We start from the raw sequence: 17,980 nt of genomic DNA, 5'->3' as shown, positions 1-17,980 counted from the left end.
AAGTGGACTGAAGCTAGGAAAGATTAGAACACACAAAATCCTCTCAAATTAACACCATATTACAAGGTGCCCAAAGGAATAGGTTTAACTGAAAACAACAATAAAATCCTAACTGGACAATTAGATTTAATAAACAATGCTGTTTACAACAGCATTAAAAAAGTCTAATACCTAGGAGTAAATCTAATAAAATATGTGCAAGATCTGTAAATTAGAACTGTAAAATATGGCTGAGAGAAATTAAAGAAGACCTTATAAATGCAAAGCTATCCATATTTACAGATTGGAAAGTGCAATATTTTTAATTGCATCTTACCCCCAAATTGTTAAATGTCCTTCTCCCCAAATTAATCCATAGATTCAACACCATCCCAATCAATCCTAGCAAGTTGTGTGTGTGTGTGTGTGTGTGTGTGTGTGTGGAAATTGATAACACTGATTCTAAAATTTATATGGAAATGCATAAAAGCTAGAATAGGTTTTGAAGAAGAAGAACAAATTTAAAGGACTTACATTCCAGATTTCAGGACTTAAAGACACAGTAATTGAGACAATATGGCCTTGGGCATAAGGATAGAGAAATCAATCACAAAACAGAACAAAGTATCCAGAAATGTGTATGTGTGTCTGCGTGTGTGTATGTGTTGTCACTTGGTCTTCAACAAAGTTACCTTTGCAATTCAGAGGAGATAGATAGGATGATTTTTAATAAATGGTATTGGGTCAATTGGATAGTCATATGGCGAAAAAATTAACCTTAATCTCCTCCCTCATACACAAATTTTAAATTGAGATAGATTATAAATTTCAATGGCAAAAGATGAAACAATAAAGCTTTTAGAAGAAACAAAAGGAAATATCTTCATGACATTTTGAGTAGGTGAAGATTTTTTAACAGAACACAAGTAACAATAATCATAAAAGAAAAGACCTAGAGAAATTACACTTGGTTACAATTAAGATTCTGTTCATTAAAGACATCATTGGGGGAGTGAAAAGACAAGATATAGACTGAGAAAGATGTTTACATTTACATGATAAAAAGCTTGTTTCTGGCTATATAAAGAACCCTACATATTAATAAGGAAAAAACAACCTAATTTCAAAAATGGGCAAATAACTTGAACAGGCAATTTACCAAAGAAGGTATACAAATACCCAATTAGCATATGAAAAATTATTCAACATCATTAGTTATTAGAAAATGCAAATTAAAATGGCAACAAGATACCAGTATACATCCACCAGAACAACCACAAATTAAAAGGCTAGCAATATTATGTGGCGGTCAAGGATGTGAAAAAACTGGAAATTTATAAACTGGCACAATACTTTAGATAACTGTTTGGAATGATCTACTATCACCTGAATCAGAATTTCTATTCCTAGATATATACCTAAGAAGAACAAGCGCATATGTCCAATAAGAAGACATATATGAGATGTATATGCGAGCTTTATTCCTTACCATAAAAAACTGTCAGAAACAGTCAAAATTTGGAAACAACCCTAATGGTTCCAGATGGATTCTAGACGTAAATTCAAAGCAATAACTTTTTAGAAGATAATGTGGGAAAATGGCTTCAACCATCAGGTCACAAGGAAATTTCTAAACAGGATAAAAAGATTGATAAATTTTATATTAAGATAAAATTAAGAACTTCCGCTTATGAAAAGATATCATGAAGAGAACGAAAAGGCAAGTCACAGAGTAGGAGAAGATATTTGAAACACATCACTAACAATTCTACTTCCAGATTTATGTCAAAAGAAATGTGCGCAGGGGCCGGCTTGGTGGTGAAGTGGTTGAGTTCTCATGTTGTGCTTCAGCTGCCTGGGCTTCACTGGCTCGGATCCTGGGTGAGGACCTACGCACTGCTTGGCACGCCATGCTGCTCTGGCATCCCACATATAAAGTAGGGGAAGATGGGCAGAGATGTTAGTTCAGGGCCAATCTTCCTCACCAAAAAGAGGAGGATTGGCAGCAAATTTTACCTTAGAGCTAATCTTCCTAAAAAAAAAAGGTAAAAAAAAAAAAGAGAGAAAGAAATGTGTGAATATGAGTACCAGGAGGCATGGATAAGAATGTGCATAGCAGTATTATCAATAAAAACTAAAAACTGAAAACAAGTCAACTATTCACCAACAATCAACAGTTAAATAGTGGCGTATTCATGTAATAGAATATCAAATAGCCTTGGAAATTAACAAACTACAGCTTCCTGAAACAACAGGGATGAATCTCACATAGAGTTGAGTAGCAGAAATTAGACACAAAAGGATGATTCTATTTCTACCAAATTCACAAACACAGTCAAACGATATTATCCAAAGGTACAGGGGCATACAGAAAAACTACAAAAGATGGGCCGGCCCGGTGGCGCAGCGCTTAAGTTTGCACGTTCCGCTTCTCGACGGCCTGGGGTTTGCTGGTTCAGATCCCGGGTGCGGACATGGCACTGCTTGGCACACCATGCTGTGGTAGGCGTCCCACATATAAAGTAGAGGAAGATGGGCACGGATGTTAGCTCAGGGCCCGGCTTCCTCAGCACAAAGAGGAGGACTGGCAGTAGTTAGCTCAAGGCTAATGTTCCTCCAAAAAAAAAAAAAACCTACAAAAAGAAAAAGACAAGAGATAATCATAAAATTTAGCAAAGTTACATTTGTTAGGGCAAAAGTTGCCCTATTTCTTGATCTGGGTGCTAGTTAAAGGGGTGTGCACTTTTATGAAAATTTGTTAAAGGTAAGTTGTATATTGACGTTTTATGCATTTTACTGAACAGTGTTACATTTCACAATAAAGACAGTGTGAAAATGAACTCTATTTTCATTATCCTCACATAATTACAGGCTTATGCTTTGAAGTAATATCCCACTCACTTTAAGACTATACTCCCAAAGGTGTGAAATAATTTGAAAGTTCTCCTTTCATTATGAAATATGAAATAGAGCAGAAAATTATCTCTCAATAGTAATTATACCTCCATACTATAAAATTATATAAAATTATATCTTACCAGTCTCATTACACTGCCTATTTTTCTCTCTCTTCGTCAGGAAAAAAAAAATTACAAATAAAAAATTGGGATAAAATTGGACAAAGCTAGAATGTTAGCAAGATCAAACAGGATGTCTTCACGAAGAAGCAGCTCCTATACTTTCGGTCAGGCCCCAAAGGCTGAGCTGGAAGGCTGACACAACGGCTCTTTCCAGCTCATCTTTAGAAAGAAAGGATAGGCGCCATTGCCAGGCATAGAGGAAGAATTATCCAGTCACAAGATAATTCAAAAGGAGATTTAGTCACCAGAGAATTTAGGCCCAAATGATCAGATCATCACTGTCTGAAGTAGAAACTATGTAAATTAAAAACTACTTTCTTGGGGCCGGCCCAGTGGCACAGTGGTTAAGTTCGTGTACTCTGCTTCAGTGGCCCGGAGTTCGCTGGTTAGGACCTTGGGTGTGGACCTATGCACCACTCGTCAAGGCATGCTGTGGCAGGCATCCCACATATAAAGTAGAGGAAGTTGGGCAGGCATGTTAGCTCAGGGCCAATCTTCCTCAAAAAAACCCCCATAAAACTACTTTCTTCATAGACATTTGAAGTGAGGAGAAGGGATCCATGCCTGTTGGTTGGCAAACTGGCCTCCGTACACAGAGGGAAAGGAGAGATGGAAGGAATAAGCAGACCTCTCCAGATTGGTAGGTGGCAGGTTTAGAAAGCAAGGGAACTGACTTACAAGGCGTGTCTTGGGTGGCTAAAAGCCAGCAGATCTCCGCACTGGCAGAATCCTAAAAGTTTATACAGAGGCCTTACCTGGGTTCAGTCACATAGACCAGCCAGATGGTCTCAACAACACGTTGCTTTCTCAAGGGTGTGTCCTTGAAATCAGCTCCCAGTGTGAGTACAGTGGGCAGAACGTACATTCCAAAGACAGACAAGGGGGTGTCTCGATGACCTCCTCCAACAATGCCTTTTAGCCACCACCCACGAGCTCTGTGGCCTAGGAAAAGCCCTTCTGTTTAAGCCTCAGTTCCGTGAATTGTAAAATGAAGGAAATAATCTTTGCCCTTACTATGCCTTAAGATGAAAGCAATGAAAAAATAATGGTGAAGTCATCTTATACATCACAAAAGGATAAGCGTATGTGAGGGATTTGTGTGAGTTTTATAAGCTCTGAAAAGGTGATTTCACATGTGTGGAGTGGATGCCGGGGAATCAACATGGGGTTTCTTCAAACAATTCAAACACTAACCCAGTGAATCATTGGCATGAATAGTTGCATAATGTCCCTTGGGTATGCTGGGCTGGGATAGAGATAAGACTGACAATGCTGTTCCAGAAGCTATAATGGGAACTCAGAAAGCTAATCAATGACTCATTTTGAGATTATAGCAATCAGCCTTTCAGAACTGGCTTAAGTAAGTGATAACACCAAAAGAAGGACTTGTCAAAAGAACTTAAACTCAGATTATTTTGCCAGTTTAATCATTATTTAATATCAGAATATTTGCTGGTTTATTCAATCAAAATAAATTCCCAAGAAACTAGGAAGCAAAGGATATGTCTTATCTCAGTATCCCCAACACTGTGCAGTGCCTGGCATATGATGTTTATTAAATGACTGAATTAACTGGATGGTTTTGTCTCTCTTATGTCCTATAAAATGTATTAAAAACTTTAAAAAATGCAAATGTAGCCCTCCCACAACATGGCATCAGTCCTAGCTGGTTTTAATGGAATTTCTTTAAATATTCAAGGAATAGATAATTCTTAATATTTAAACCCTTTAAATGAATTTTTTTTTTTTTGAGGAAGATTAGCCCTGAGCTAACATCCACTGCCAATCCTCCTCTTTTTGCTGAGGAAGATTGTCCCTGAGCTAACATCTGTGCCCATCTTCCTCTACTTTATATGTGAGACACCTACCACAGCATGGCTTGACCAGCAGTGCCATGTCTGTACCCAGGATCCAAACCGGTGAACCCTGGGCCACTGAAGCAGAGCACATGAACTTAACCGTTACCCAATGGGCCAGCCCCTCAAGTGAATTTTTAATGTCAATCTTTTCTATTAATTTCACAAGGCCAGTCTTATCTTGATAATACATTTTTCTCTAGAGTTGTAGTAATTACTAGGAAACTATATAATGGAATAGGAGTGGAAATCACATTTGCAGTAATGGGAACTATGAAGAAAATCAGAAAACTTTACTGATATACTGACATGATGGATATGAATTCCACATTTCTGAAAGGGACCTCTAAGGTGTAGAATATCAATTAATCAATTTAACAAAATGCCTCAAAAATAGCTGGAATAGCCAAAGTAAATTTTGGAAAAATAGAGTGAGATAAATTTATTTTTTCATATAATAAAACACATATTCAAGATGCAATAATTAAAACACTGTGGATCTGAAACAGAATCAGAATGGCAGATGATTGGAGTAGAATAGTGAGTTGAGCTCCAGAAAGTCTACACCAGAATTTAGTACATTTTGTGGCATTACATACTGGTGGGGAAAGGACAGATATAAACAAATGTTGGGGGGGGGGGGGGGGGACCAACCATTTATAAAAATAAGTAAATTAGACATTTACGGTAAACCTTGCATAAAAACAAACTCCAGGAGGATGAGAGAATTAAATATTTTTAAAATGGACAAAATAAAGCATGAAAAGGATATACAGGTGAACATTCGTATAATCAAAGGCCTTTCTACAAGTGATTTTAAAATCAGTAAGCATAAATGAAACTATTGGTAGGTTTTAGGTAAAAAAAACTCAATATTTCTGTATATGAAAAAACAAACAGCTGAAGAGTTGTAAAATGGTGAAGTAAAGATATCTTTGCTTAGTTTTTTTAGCATTGAATTGAAAGCAACAACTGAAGTGAGATAAAACAAAAATCCTTTCTGAGACGAAACTAGGAAACACTCATACCTCAAGTCATATATATTTGAGGAAGAACTGCCAAAGATGGTGCAAATTGGACGGGGGGGGGGGGGGGGGGGGGGATGTGGAGGGAGCATGCTCATTACAGAGCTCAAGTGGAGCAGCTGGCCAGTTGCTTCTAAAATATGAGGCACATGAAGGAGAGCAAAATCAATGACCTTTTGTTTGGAAACGAGAAAGCAGCACCTGGGAGCCTTAATGAATTCTCTTTAAAACCATAGAGAGACAAAGGAATTGAGAATAAATGAGAAAAGGAACAAAAGAAAAGAAGCTTCAAACATGCCACATTGGCTACCATGTGGCAGAGTAGAAGGGAATCCGTGATGGGCAAGAAGTTCTGCCATCGCTGATCTTTCTCATCCAAAGTGAAGAACAGGACTTAAGCCCTTACAACCACAAACCCTGCTTCACATGGGACTTTATTGCGAAGCAGAGAGAATTCCTGGCTCTTCTACACTATCCTGTTGCAAATAACTGGGCCAGGAAGAATTCACTTCATTTAAAATCCAAAGCATTTGCTGTGAGTTGGCACTGCATGATCTGGTTTTTAATTTTACCAAAACTTCCTGAAAAAGAAATACACCCACCAGTACAGGGGGAAAAAAGACACGGACTACATCTTTAACAATATCCCCCAAAAGCCATTTGTGCCAAACCATCAATAGTAGCAGGACCTGCATAAAATAACTGTTGTGAGGTGGAAGTCCATTACTGCATCATAAAAGTTATTGAAACTAAAAAATTACCAACAAGTGCTCATCCACAAGAAGAGAAAACACCATCCCGATGGGAAACCAGTATGGCTTGTTCTGAGAAATATGAACAGGGAGAGATTCTCACAAAGTCAGAGTCTTGACAAATACAAAAAAAAAAATCATATAGATCAAAAAGTGCTAAGTCCCCCTGAGCCCTTGAAAACCTCAGAAATAATCACCAAACATTCTTTTCCAGAAAGAGAAAGCCCTATCTTGATGAAAAAATATTGGAAACAAAAACCACATTGAGCAGAGCAGGGACACTGAAGATAAAAAAGAGGAAGGGCTCTGAGGAAGCAGATCCCAGGAAGTACCATAATGGCAAAGCACAGAGCACCAACCTGGAAGCAAGGTCTGTAGAGGTGGGAGTGGGAGCACATACGGCTAGAGGCAGAAAATGTTATTGAATCCAACTAGACTACACAGAAAGGCCATATTTCAAGTTTTCACGGCAATATCAGAGAAGGGAGTCATTGAGCTCTGAAGCTGGGAAAGATATCCTATTCCATCCCTCCCACTCAATGGAAAACTCCTTCTAATAGCCCAGAAAAAGTCACCTTATTTAAACAGGGGGAACGAAAAAGAATACAACTTAACCCCATAAAATACAAATTACAAGAAAAAAATAGTAAAATTAACCTCATAATATTCTGACTATGAGAACACGGAAAAATGTGCCCACAAGTCAGATGAAAACTAAGATTACAAAATGAGCTAAAGACATTAAGAAAATTATTGCACCTTTGAAAGAACAGCACAAATCAGAAATAGAAAAGCTCAGAAATTAAATAGTTAGAAATTACATGGAGGATGTGAAACAAAAAGCAAGTGATCTCTGGAAATATCTGAGAAAGGCAAAAGTTTCCCTCCCCTCAAATAATTCAGTCCCAAACTATTATCATTATTGTTGAGTCCCAAACTCAACAAATAGTTGACGCCAAGCGTGGTAGGCATCCACGTGAAGTATGTTTGTGTGTGAGATGCATGTTAGCCTGGAGAAGGTGCACTACCATGTGAGAAGGGGAAGGAAGCAGCCCAGGGGGGCACGTCAGAGCTGAAGTGGGATGAGGAAGGCATCCCCTTTGGGGAGTGGGAGTGACAAAGAGGTGGCAGAGGAATAGAAGATTAGATACATAGCAACTGATCCAATATATAAATATGTTAAGGCCAGGTTTCTCGATAATAAAGATCCAATATGAAAAGTCGAAAAAAGGAGGAAACTAAAATGAACCCTGTGGAGGTGGATTAGAATTGGAGGTGTCAGAATGACCTCGTAGTTTTTAAAATATTGATGCACATAGAAATAACTACTGACTTAAGTGTGTGTGTGTGTGTGTGTACACCCTAGTTCTCTCCACTGAGATGGCCCTAGAGAAATGATGTACCAGTAGTAATTAGCACACCCAGTACCCAGGTCTTGGTCTCTAAATACAATTTTCTAGTAAAAGGAACTAGAATTCCTTGGAAAAATGAATGATCCAGATCTGGGGCAGGGAAAGTACACAATGAGTCTGGAACATCTTTTTTCCAGGAAAATAAAGAGTGCTCAAAGAGTGATGGGGTCAATTCAAGAGGACATAGAAGCTATCTTTAAGGGACTCCCACTGGCTAAATCCAGGACAATGTGAATGTAAACATAAACGACGATAACGGATTATAAGCCTTCACATTTTAAAAACTCCACAAGTCCACCTTAATTTAAATAAAGGAATTAAGTAGTAATATGTTGAGAAATAGGATATGTACATAGTTTGAAAGCACCTTATTACAAAATACTTTGAAAAAAAAAATCACTACAATAGAGAAACCCGGAAGACAACATTTTAATCAGGTGGCCAAGTTAACATTACCAGTAATAGGAAAATCTAAATAATGTGTTATTGGATGGAATACATTAAGAACTCAGCATAGATTTTGTGTTTTTACTACCAAAGACACAAAAATTAATTCTAAACATGCCGGAAAAACTTACAAGTCTAAATTGAGGGCCATCCTACAAATTAACTACCTAGTAATCTTCAGAAGTGTCAAGGCCCTAAAAGCTAAGGAAAGACTGAGAAATGGTTCTAGATAGCAGGAGACTAAAGAAATGTGACAATTAAATGCAAATGTGAGAATCTGGACTAGATCCTTTTGCTGTAAAAGACATTCGTAGGGTTATTGGTCAAACTTGAATGGAGTCTGAGGATTAGACAGTAACAAAGTATCATTGTCAATTCTCTAATTTTGACAGTTGTATTGTGGTTATGTAAGAAAATTTCCTTGTTGGTAGGAAATACACGTAAGTATTTGGTGGTAATGGGCCATCAGATCTACAACTTACTCTCAAAAGATTTAGGCAAAAAAACCTTTGTATTGCACTTTCAAATCTTCTGTAAGTTTGACATTGTTTCAAAAAAAACAAAAAGTAAATCAGAAGCAAGATAAGAATAGACACACAGAAAGCAGAGGAAAAAAATGAAAAATGGTAAGAAATAAAAATAAAATAAATAAAACAGCAAATAAGAAAAAAAGGTTTTAAGACAATGACGGACATGGAAGACCATCAAAGGAAATGGAATATGGGTATTAATAGAATCCTAGGAGAAAAAACTTCAAAATGAAAACGAATATTTAAAACTATATCCTAAGAAAGCTCTCTAGAATTAAAAAAAAAAAAAAGAGTCTTGAATATCTATGCTGAGGTGACACTCCAGGGAATTGGTAAATATTTCCCAGAATGGTCAAACCAAAACCTATTCTAATATGGACTATCAATGTTAGACAAAATAAAAGACATGGAGGGCGTAATACAAATAGAAGACAAAATGACATCAGGGGCAAAATCAATAGTCAATTTAAAAACAAGACAAATGATTTTGAGTGGTCTTCCCTGGCTCTTGATGAGTTCATAGGTGTTATCAATATTGCTCTGTTATTGTTTATTTGAGGAATCAATGCAGAGTTTAAGGTGACCAAAGAATTAGCCTCTATTAGTCTGTGTGGAAAAACTACAAGTGAGAACATTTTCAAAGAAGTTTAGAAAAACACTAACTCTCTACAATCTGAAGTGGAATCTGCCAAGATGTTACAACTGATAGTGGTAAAAATATGTGTGGAGCAGAACAAAAGCTTAAATTGACAAATTTACAAAACTTGTGAAAATGTAATGTTTAAACCTATTATTATTTATTGCATTATTCATCAGCTGGTACTGTGAGGACAATAATTGAATTGATCATGTGCTATGAACATAGTGGCATCAACAGTGAACTCCATGTGTTCTTTTAGACTAACCACTGGCAATTCTGAGAATTTTTGTTCAGAAACAGAAGTTGAATGGCCTTAATTTCCCAAACACACAAAAAGTTAATAACTTAGCACTGGTAAATTTTTTCTGTGACTTTTTTGGGCACCGCTGTGGCTGAGATTGAAATTTTTCTGAATGAGAAGAACCACCCTTGATGGCTATTATTAAACCTTGAGTGGCTTTGGAAATTAGCTATTGATAATGTTTCTTAATGAAGACAACCGAAAATAACAGGGTAAAACAGTGTGTATGTGTGAAACATTCAGCAGTAAGTAAAATTCATTTCAGTGACAACCAGTGTTTGAATCTGAAGTACTTTGAAACTGCTTTATACATTTCCTGTGCTGTCAAAAGTTAAAACAAGTGAGATTCCACTTCCACACAAATTTGCAGCAGATATATTTTCCAATTTCAAGCTATAATTCCAGCAGCACTTTTCAGACCCCAATGTATGAAAGAACGGAACTATCTGTATTTCTTATCCTTCATTCCCATATGTGGCCCCTCCATACCTTCCTCCTAAGATTTCCCCCATTCTATAACACTCTCTCAACCATCGCCATAGCTTTATAAATCCTCATTCTTCAAAGCCTTACCTAAACATCCCAGCCCAAGATTTCTCCCCAAGCTCAACTCCTCTCATGATTATTATCTGGTCTTTCATTTGACACTCTCTGTATACTCCTTTTGCTGCTTATTATATCTCCACTTATAAATTAATATCTCCCCTTATGCACTGTAAGTTCCTTGAGAGAAAAAAGCTACATTTTAAAGAGATAACCCACAGCCTCTGTTGACAATATTTGAGGCTTTGGAAGATGTCGGTTGATTAACTGCTTGAGCAAGTATTTTGGCAGTTACAAACATAGAAGTGATTAATGAAGGACTATGGAAAGACTCATCAACACTTTGCTCTTAAAAATTTAATTCAGCCAACATTTCCTAGGTATCTACTTACTTGCGCTTAGTCATAGAAATGGACCTGAAATTGTCTCTAACCCCAGGAAATAGAAGGTAAGGTAGAATTATTTACTCCAACGGTTCTCAACTAGAGGCAGTTTTGCTCCCCAGGGGACATTTGGAAATGTCTGAAGATATTTTTGTTTGTTGCACCTGGGGTGCTCAGGATGCTACTGGCATGTAGTGAATACGGCCCAGGGATGCTGCTAAGCATCCTACGATGCACAGGCCAGCTGCCTACAACAAAGACTTCTCTGGTCCCAAATGTCAATAGTCCCAAGGTTGAGAAACTCTAATTTACTGTGCCACTGTGGGCTGAGATATGTGAAAATGGTTCTCAATATTTGTTTTCATCTTCTAAATTATGAAATCTACATATAACTTATTTTCTATATCTGAGAATCTAGAGCTGATGTCTTCCTCCACACTCACCCTCAATACATTAGAGGCTGGAATTCACGAGGCTGGAAACTGGTCCTCTTTCTTTGAGGTGCTCAGTAAATGTTTGCTCAGCCTAAGTGCTCAATAAATATTTGTTGAATGAATAATTAAGTATTGAAATATTATCCACTCTTCCTTCACTCCCCAATGCATTGGTCTAACATTTGCCTTCTGGAAGTACTAACCTTTGAGAAATCTAAAAGGACCGTTAGAGAGGATCTCATCACATGCTTTTTAGTATTGTTAAGACAATGACACCTTTTTTTCAAATAACTTCTCATGGGAAATTCTAACATATAAGGCAGATAAAAATAGAGATGCTCCCAAGGTGAGGGATCTGGAGCCTAACCACCGGCACACTGTGGTATCCCCTGACGAGGACATTGAAAAGCCAACACACTCAAATTACACTCAAATAACAATCAGCAAAACTGAAGAAGAAAGAAAAAGTAACCAAAAAAAAGTCATACAGCTACATGGTGGTAGGTCACTAATGGAAGCAGCATTCATTCATTAAATGCCCTGAAAGACAGGTGCAGAACAAAGTCTCCTATTTTGTTGACTAACCTAATATCACAATATGCTAGTGTGTGTGTGTGTGTGTGTGTTTATGTATGTATGGTTAGAACTCCTATTTTTTATATGAGTATTTAGAGTTAGTGTTCTCCCCTCACATTCACCCCATTTTCGTTAGACTAAAACCTCCAGAAGGCCCTCTCCAGCATGAGAATTCAAGGCTTGCACCAAATCCGTGGATTAACTAGCTGTCGAGACATTTCTTTGTGAATTATTTTTTCCAGAGTCAGGTTCTTCTATGAGATCATCTTAGGCAGAAGAAATTTAGAAAACTTCTTTAACATCCACTTGCCCTTCCAGGTAGATAAATGATTCTTAATGGGGTGAGGGTTGTTGCATACTGGTGTTTTGGAATCAGGAGAATGTGTAGTTTGAAAAAGCAGTCTGTAAATTTATTTTTAAAACCTCCTAATGCCTATAATTTTCATAATACAAATCTCAGAAAGCTTGTCAAAATGTTTTTGGCTGGCTGGGGCATACTTAGAAGACAGTGCTTCTCTAACAAATAATAGGAGAACGAAAAAAGGATGTCTAAGAATCTTACAAGGAGAGGTTGAAGCATGAGGTTGTGTTTATCAAAAGACTGCAGGATGTTTAAAGGTGGGAGGTAGAAAACAGGGAATTTCACGTAATGACCTGGGGCCACTCAATGTCCTACATAGCTGTTGTTAAAAACAATGTAAAGAGGATTGAGTGTGGGCATAGAAGATACGGAGAATAAACAGGCAGCCAATGTCACAGTTCAGAGCTCTTCTAGGCCAGGACCTTCATTGCAAAGATGAGGAAACCATTCTTGGACTATGTTGCTTTGTTCTATTCTCTGTTATACTTTGTTGTGATTCTTCTCCACAATATCAGCATTAAAAAAAAAAAACAAAAACGATGACTAGAAGGTCAACATGAGAGCAAAGAAGGATCTCGTTGGCTGGAGTTATGCCGTGACCTGTTCAGTCACAAGATTATGATGGGAGACATTGCCCCAAATGTTTCTACCAGAAGGCAAACACGTGATAGGTAGAAATCAAATTTAAGTGGATTATTTACCCAATCTCGTCTTACCTTCTTGTCACTAGAACCTCCAAATGGCTTCCTGTCTCAGAACTTTTGTATAAAAAAGCTGAACAAAACTGATGTGAGAGTTAGCTAAGGTCAAGGCTTGAGCTATAGTTAGCAACCTGAGAGCCAAAAAAGCTTTCAGTTTTCAAGTAAAATCCTTTTGTAAGCAATAGCTTTATAAAATGCCACAAACACAGCTGTGCAGAGGGCATAGAGAGATCTGTTCCTATGACCATAAGACTGGCCTTCAGGAGCTCTCGGGACAATGATGCCACCATGGAGGGGAAAAAAAAAAAAAAATAAGAGGATAAGCAAAAGCAATGTCCTTTCATTAATCTGGCCTCAGCAAGCACTCATCACCATTTCCACCCACCTCAGTTCATCTAGAGCCCCTACCTGGGTCTGCAAATCCCATTTATTAGTCATAAATTGTCATTGATTTATCTTCTCTGGGGTCCAGCTTCTGTTTTTGTGTTTTTTCCCTCTTTGTAGCCAATAGCTCTTCATGGAAGGAGGGGTCCTTAGGGGTCACAAATCTCACTCCTCAATTTACAAATGAGAAGAGGAAACAAGACCCAGAGAAGTGAAGGCGTTTGCCCAGAATCGCATAGCTAATGTGAGAACTGGGTGAACCCAGGTGGTTCAGCTCTCAGTCTCGGGCTCTCTTGGTGCCGGTTGTCTCAGCCTGATCCTCTCAATCCTCTGAAGACTGTCCTTCCTCCACCAGAGTCCTCTTCAGAGGACAGGCATTTGGCAAATTTCAAAAAGCTTTATAGAAAGTACCTGCCAATCACCACAAAAGATGGGCTGTCTTTGATTTTACTTTTAATCATTCTTATTATCATGTGAAATGGAAGGCTTCTTTGCATTTATCTATTTCCATTAATAAGGAAGAGCTTGGCTCATGATGACAGATACTTTCTTCAGTCCTCCAACCATAGCCTGTGTCTAGGCTGGAAGAAACAAGAGTCAGAAACAAACCTCTGTTTATTTCAAGACTGTCATAAACAAGGAAGGCCATCTTGTCCTTAGTATCTATCACTTAGGTCATCATTAAAATCACTTCACAGTCTTTAATTTGGTGATAGCCTATGAAAACTAGTTTAAGAGTGATTTCTATGAAAAGATTTATAAATGTAAATGGTAAATGTACAGATTTATAAAATACAAGTGGTAAGATTTTGTAGTGGGTTTTGTCAACCAAAGGTTTAACAAATGCCCAGAAATTTAAAAAAATATCACATTATTAGAAAAACCTACAGAAATACTGTTTTAAAAATACAAGATGGGTCTATCTAATATATTTCCTTTTTACCTCAATGCCAGCTGAAAGATCCACTAAATTTGTTGGTTACCTATCATTTGTAGCTAATTTTTAAATGGAACTAAGTTCTCAACTACACGTTTTTTCTTTCAAAGACAATGCCTCTCTCCCTACAACTTGAAAGGAGAGTAGTGTTTTGCTAATAGTAACAGTTCTGCTGCCCGCTCCTCTGAGCTCAGGAATTGAAATGACGGTAGTCGTTTGTCCATTCCCTACCCGAACCAGAAACTTGTCTACAGTGGTCCTCTCACTTCTACCAGGATCTGTCAGTCACAGAAAATTAACTTTCTCTAAATGATCTATCTATTCTGCTGATGAAAAGCTCTGAAGGAAAGTTGGCTCCAAGTTCTGTTATTTACGGTTTACCTTTTATCAAAATACAGGCCCTCTATAAATGCACATAATAGAATTTACCCTTAATAATAAGAATAAATTCTAATACCAGAGGCAGGGTGACAGAGCAGAAAGTTCTTAATTTTGTAAACAAACATTTCAAATCCTGGCTCTGTGATACCACTCAATTATGTATGGAACTTTGAACAAGTTGTCTGAGTCTTGCTTTGCTTAAATATTTAGAGCTATTGTGAGACTTAAATAGGTTCATGAGTATAAAGCATCTGGCAAGAACATCTGTACTTACTAGGAAGTATTCAACAAATATTTGCTATCTATGCTGGTCTAGTGAAGATTTTTAAAAATAATATTCTGCCAAAATGAATATTCCAGGTGTGCAAGTAGGTGGACTTATAAATCTAAAATTGAGATTATTTTGGAAACAGAGGCAATCTTAGATAGGGAAGCCAGAAAGGGCTGGAACAGCTACCCCAATTCTGCATTTTACAGATTAAAGATGTAAAGTCAAAGAAACAAGTTATTTCCTCTACCCACATTCAGCCCCCTTTAGCTTTTGTGATTAATTGGTGGAGCAGAAAATGCAAATGAAAAATATATCAATGTGCCTGCCTTTACCAAAGTCACATTAAGAGTCCATTCATCCTGAAAAGTGAGGGAAAGTGATCTAGACATGCAAACATTCTCATCTCAGCTGCCATACCAAATTAAGGCTAATTATGTCTCTAAAGATCTTTGAACAATAGTGCTTTTATATGGGGGATTAATATTAGACTTTTCTGAAATTTCTTCATTATTCTTAATGACACAGACCCACGCTTATGGGCTCCCTGATGTTTGATGAATGTCGGGACCCGATTGTGAACTGAAAATTGTCAACATAAACTTAGAAAACAAAGATCACACTAGATGAGTATAAAAGTTCAGTGCCATATAGCAAATGGTGCAGTTTATGAAACATGTTGCTTTTGAATGTACTAATAAGATATCACTATAAAATGGGCATAGAGAAACACAATTATTGTAGTTAAATTATTACAGCTTGATTTCTGCTGTGTATAATGGATGTTTTCATAAAAATACAAGATATTTTCTCCAGCTAATTAACAGAAGGTAGAATTGTAGCCATGTTGCAAATAACTCTCCATTGGCGAATATTTATCCTAAACGATGTTTAGATCATATAGTCCCGGTTTACCTATTGAGGAAATTACAGCTTAAGAGGGACATTTTTAAAATTTGCTATTTTCCTGAGAGGAGCATTAACTACATTGTTCAATCATTTAAAAAAATGCCTATGTATTTACCTGATATTAGTAAAGTAACAGGAAATGATGCCCATCCTTCCTTTAGTATAAGTAGTAGTGTTCTATTAATTGGCAAAGTTTTACCCTTTAGGTTAGAATATGGGGAGCGTGTGAAGTCTTTCCCTGACTCCTAATAATAGCCAGATAGGAGGTGAAACAGCCATACGAGCAGCTCCTTGGGCAACTCAAGGGAAGAGGTTCTGGAGAGAGCTTATCAGGATGGGAGTTCAGGTGCCTTCCCCAAATACCACTGAAGAGCTCTGGAGCAGCAGGCAGCCACCCGACCCCAGAGTCCAGCAGCTGCTGCTAAGCACAGGCTGCCTCTTCCTTCCGAGCAACCCATCCACGGCTGAACTCCAAGTCAGGAAATGTTTCTCAGCAAGGTGATTATCAGATCCAAAATCATCACCACTTAGCTGTGAGCAGCCAATGGGCTGAACCCTCCCAGAACATGTTACAAAACACTCACCCTAACGAAATCCCCAATTGGCGATGGGAAAGCAAGTGTGTGCATGGAAGGGAGTGGTGCAAAAGTCACGAGAGGCTCTGCCCCCGGAGGCTTCTCACTGCTTCCTCACATCTCCACCTGAAAAGAAAATGAGTCACATACGCTCGCCTCTCATTTTCTATGAAATAATTCGGTATGTACAATAATTTCAGGGATGTTCTTATTTTCAAAATGTCTGGTCTTGATTGGCTCCATCCATTCTGAACCAACCTTTACTTGTATCTTTGGGGCTTCCATTTCAGATGAGAAAGGCAGAGCATGGAGAATAATATACTCTTGAAATATGTGAAACCGGGTCCCATCAGAGAATTGAAGCCCTACGGAGCTACAGCTAGTAAATTCCCACAACCAAAAAGGCAGCTATAAGTCATGTTGAACTGAAGAATTCAGCCTTAAGGCATTCTATATTGTACTTGAAATAGAAGTGATTTTAAACAATCTTCTGGGTTTCAGAAGGACAGAAGGTTAGTAATTCAATGATTTGCTTAAGTTTCAGACAAGGAGAGGTATCAAACTATTCCTATAAAATATAAATATAAAAGGTTTCACCCTATTTCCGCCCACCTTCAACAATGTCTGACCTAAGAGTCTTAGGATTATGGTACTGATAGCAAATTCCAGGAATTAAACAAACAAGCAAAAAGTTTTAAAATTACTAGGTCCCAGAGGCCTCTGGACTTTTTTATGAAGCTTAACCAAAAATTTATAGAGTTTCTTCACTAGGACTAGAGGTGACAAAGGGAAAAAAACGTGCCAAGAGGATCACTCAGACTAGGGTCTTATCCCACTTGTAATGAAATTTTGCCTGCAAACACAGCATTTACATATTGTTAATGTTGCTAATTGTGTTTGAGATGCCAATTCAAGCACAGTTTTGGCAGTTTATAGTTGACTTTATTTTTTCTGGTTTTTTTTTTTAGCAACAAATAGCAACAGCTGTTTGAATATGCTTGCTACTTCAGTGGCTTCTACAAGTTCTTTTAACCTGTGAAGTTTAACATAATGGTCAAAGTATAATAAACTTTAACAGAATTTATCAAGTGTATATTTATTAGTCATAAAGATTATGATATTCTTGTGAATTAATCAAATTAGACAGTATAAACCAGCTCTTATATAAACTATATAGATATCCTGGACACCTATCCCAGAAAGAAAAGAGACAGACAACAAGTGAAATAGTTTAAATACACTGAAATAGTTTGGTATACCAGTTTAAATATTTTGATAAGTTGAACGAAATCCAAATTGGCTAAAAGAACTAAGTGTTGACTCATTTAACTAGAAAGTCCAGTGGGAGGAGTGGTCTCAGATTTGGGAGGAGAGGGTGGCATCTGGTGGCTCATGTTTTTCTTTCCCATTTCTCCATCATCGTGCCACCCAATGTTAGTTTCATCCTAAAGCTAGCTCTGCTCATGATTATGTGACAGCTGTCAGTAGCGATAGAGGCTAAGTGCT

Source organism: Equus quagga, chromosome 4, assembly GCF_021613505.1.
Source record: "Equus quagga isolate Etosha38 chromosome 4, UCLA_HA_Equagga_1.0, whole genome shotgun sequence".
Taxonomy (NCBI): domain Eukaryota; kingdom Metazoa; phylum Chordata; class Mammalia; order Perissodactyla; family Equidae; genus Equus; species Equus quagga.
The sequence above is the reverse complement of the archived record's forward strand: the minus strand, read 5'-3'. Positions refer to the sequence as shown.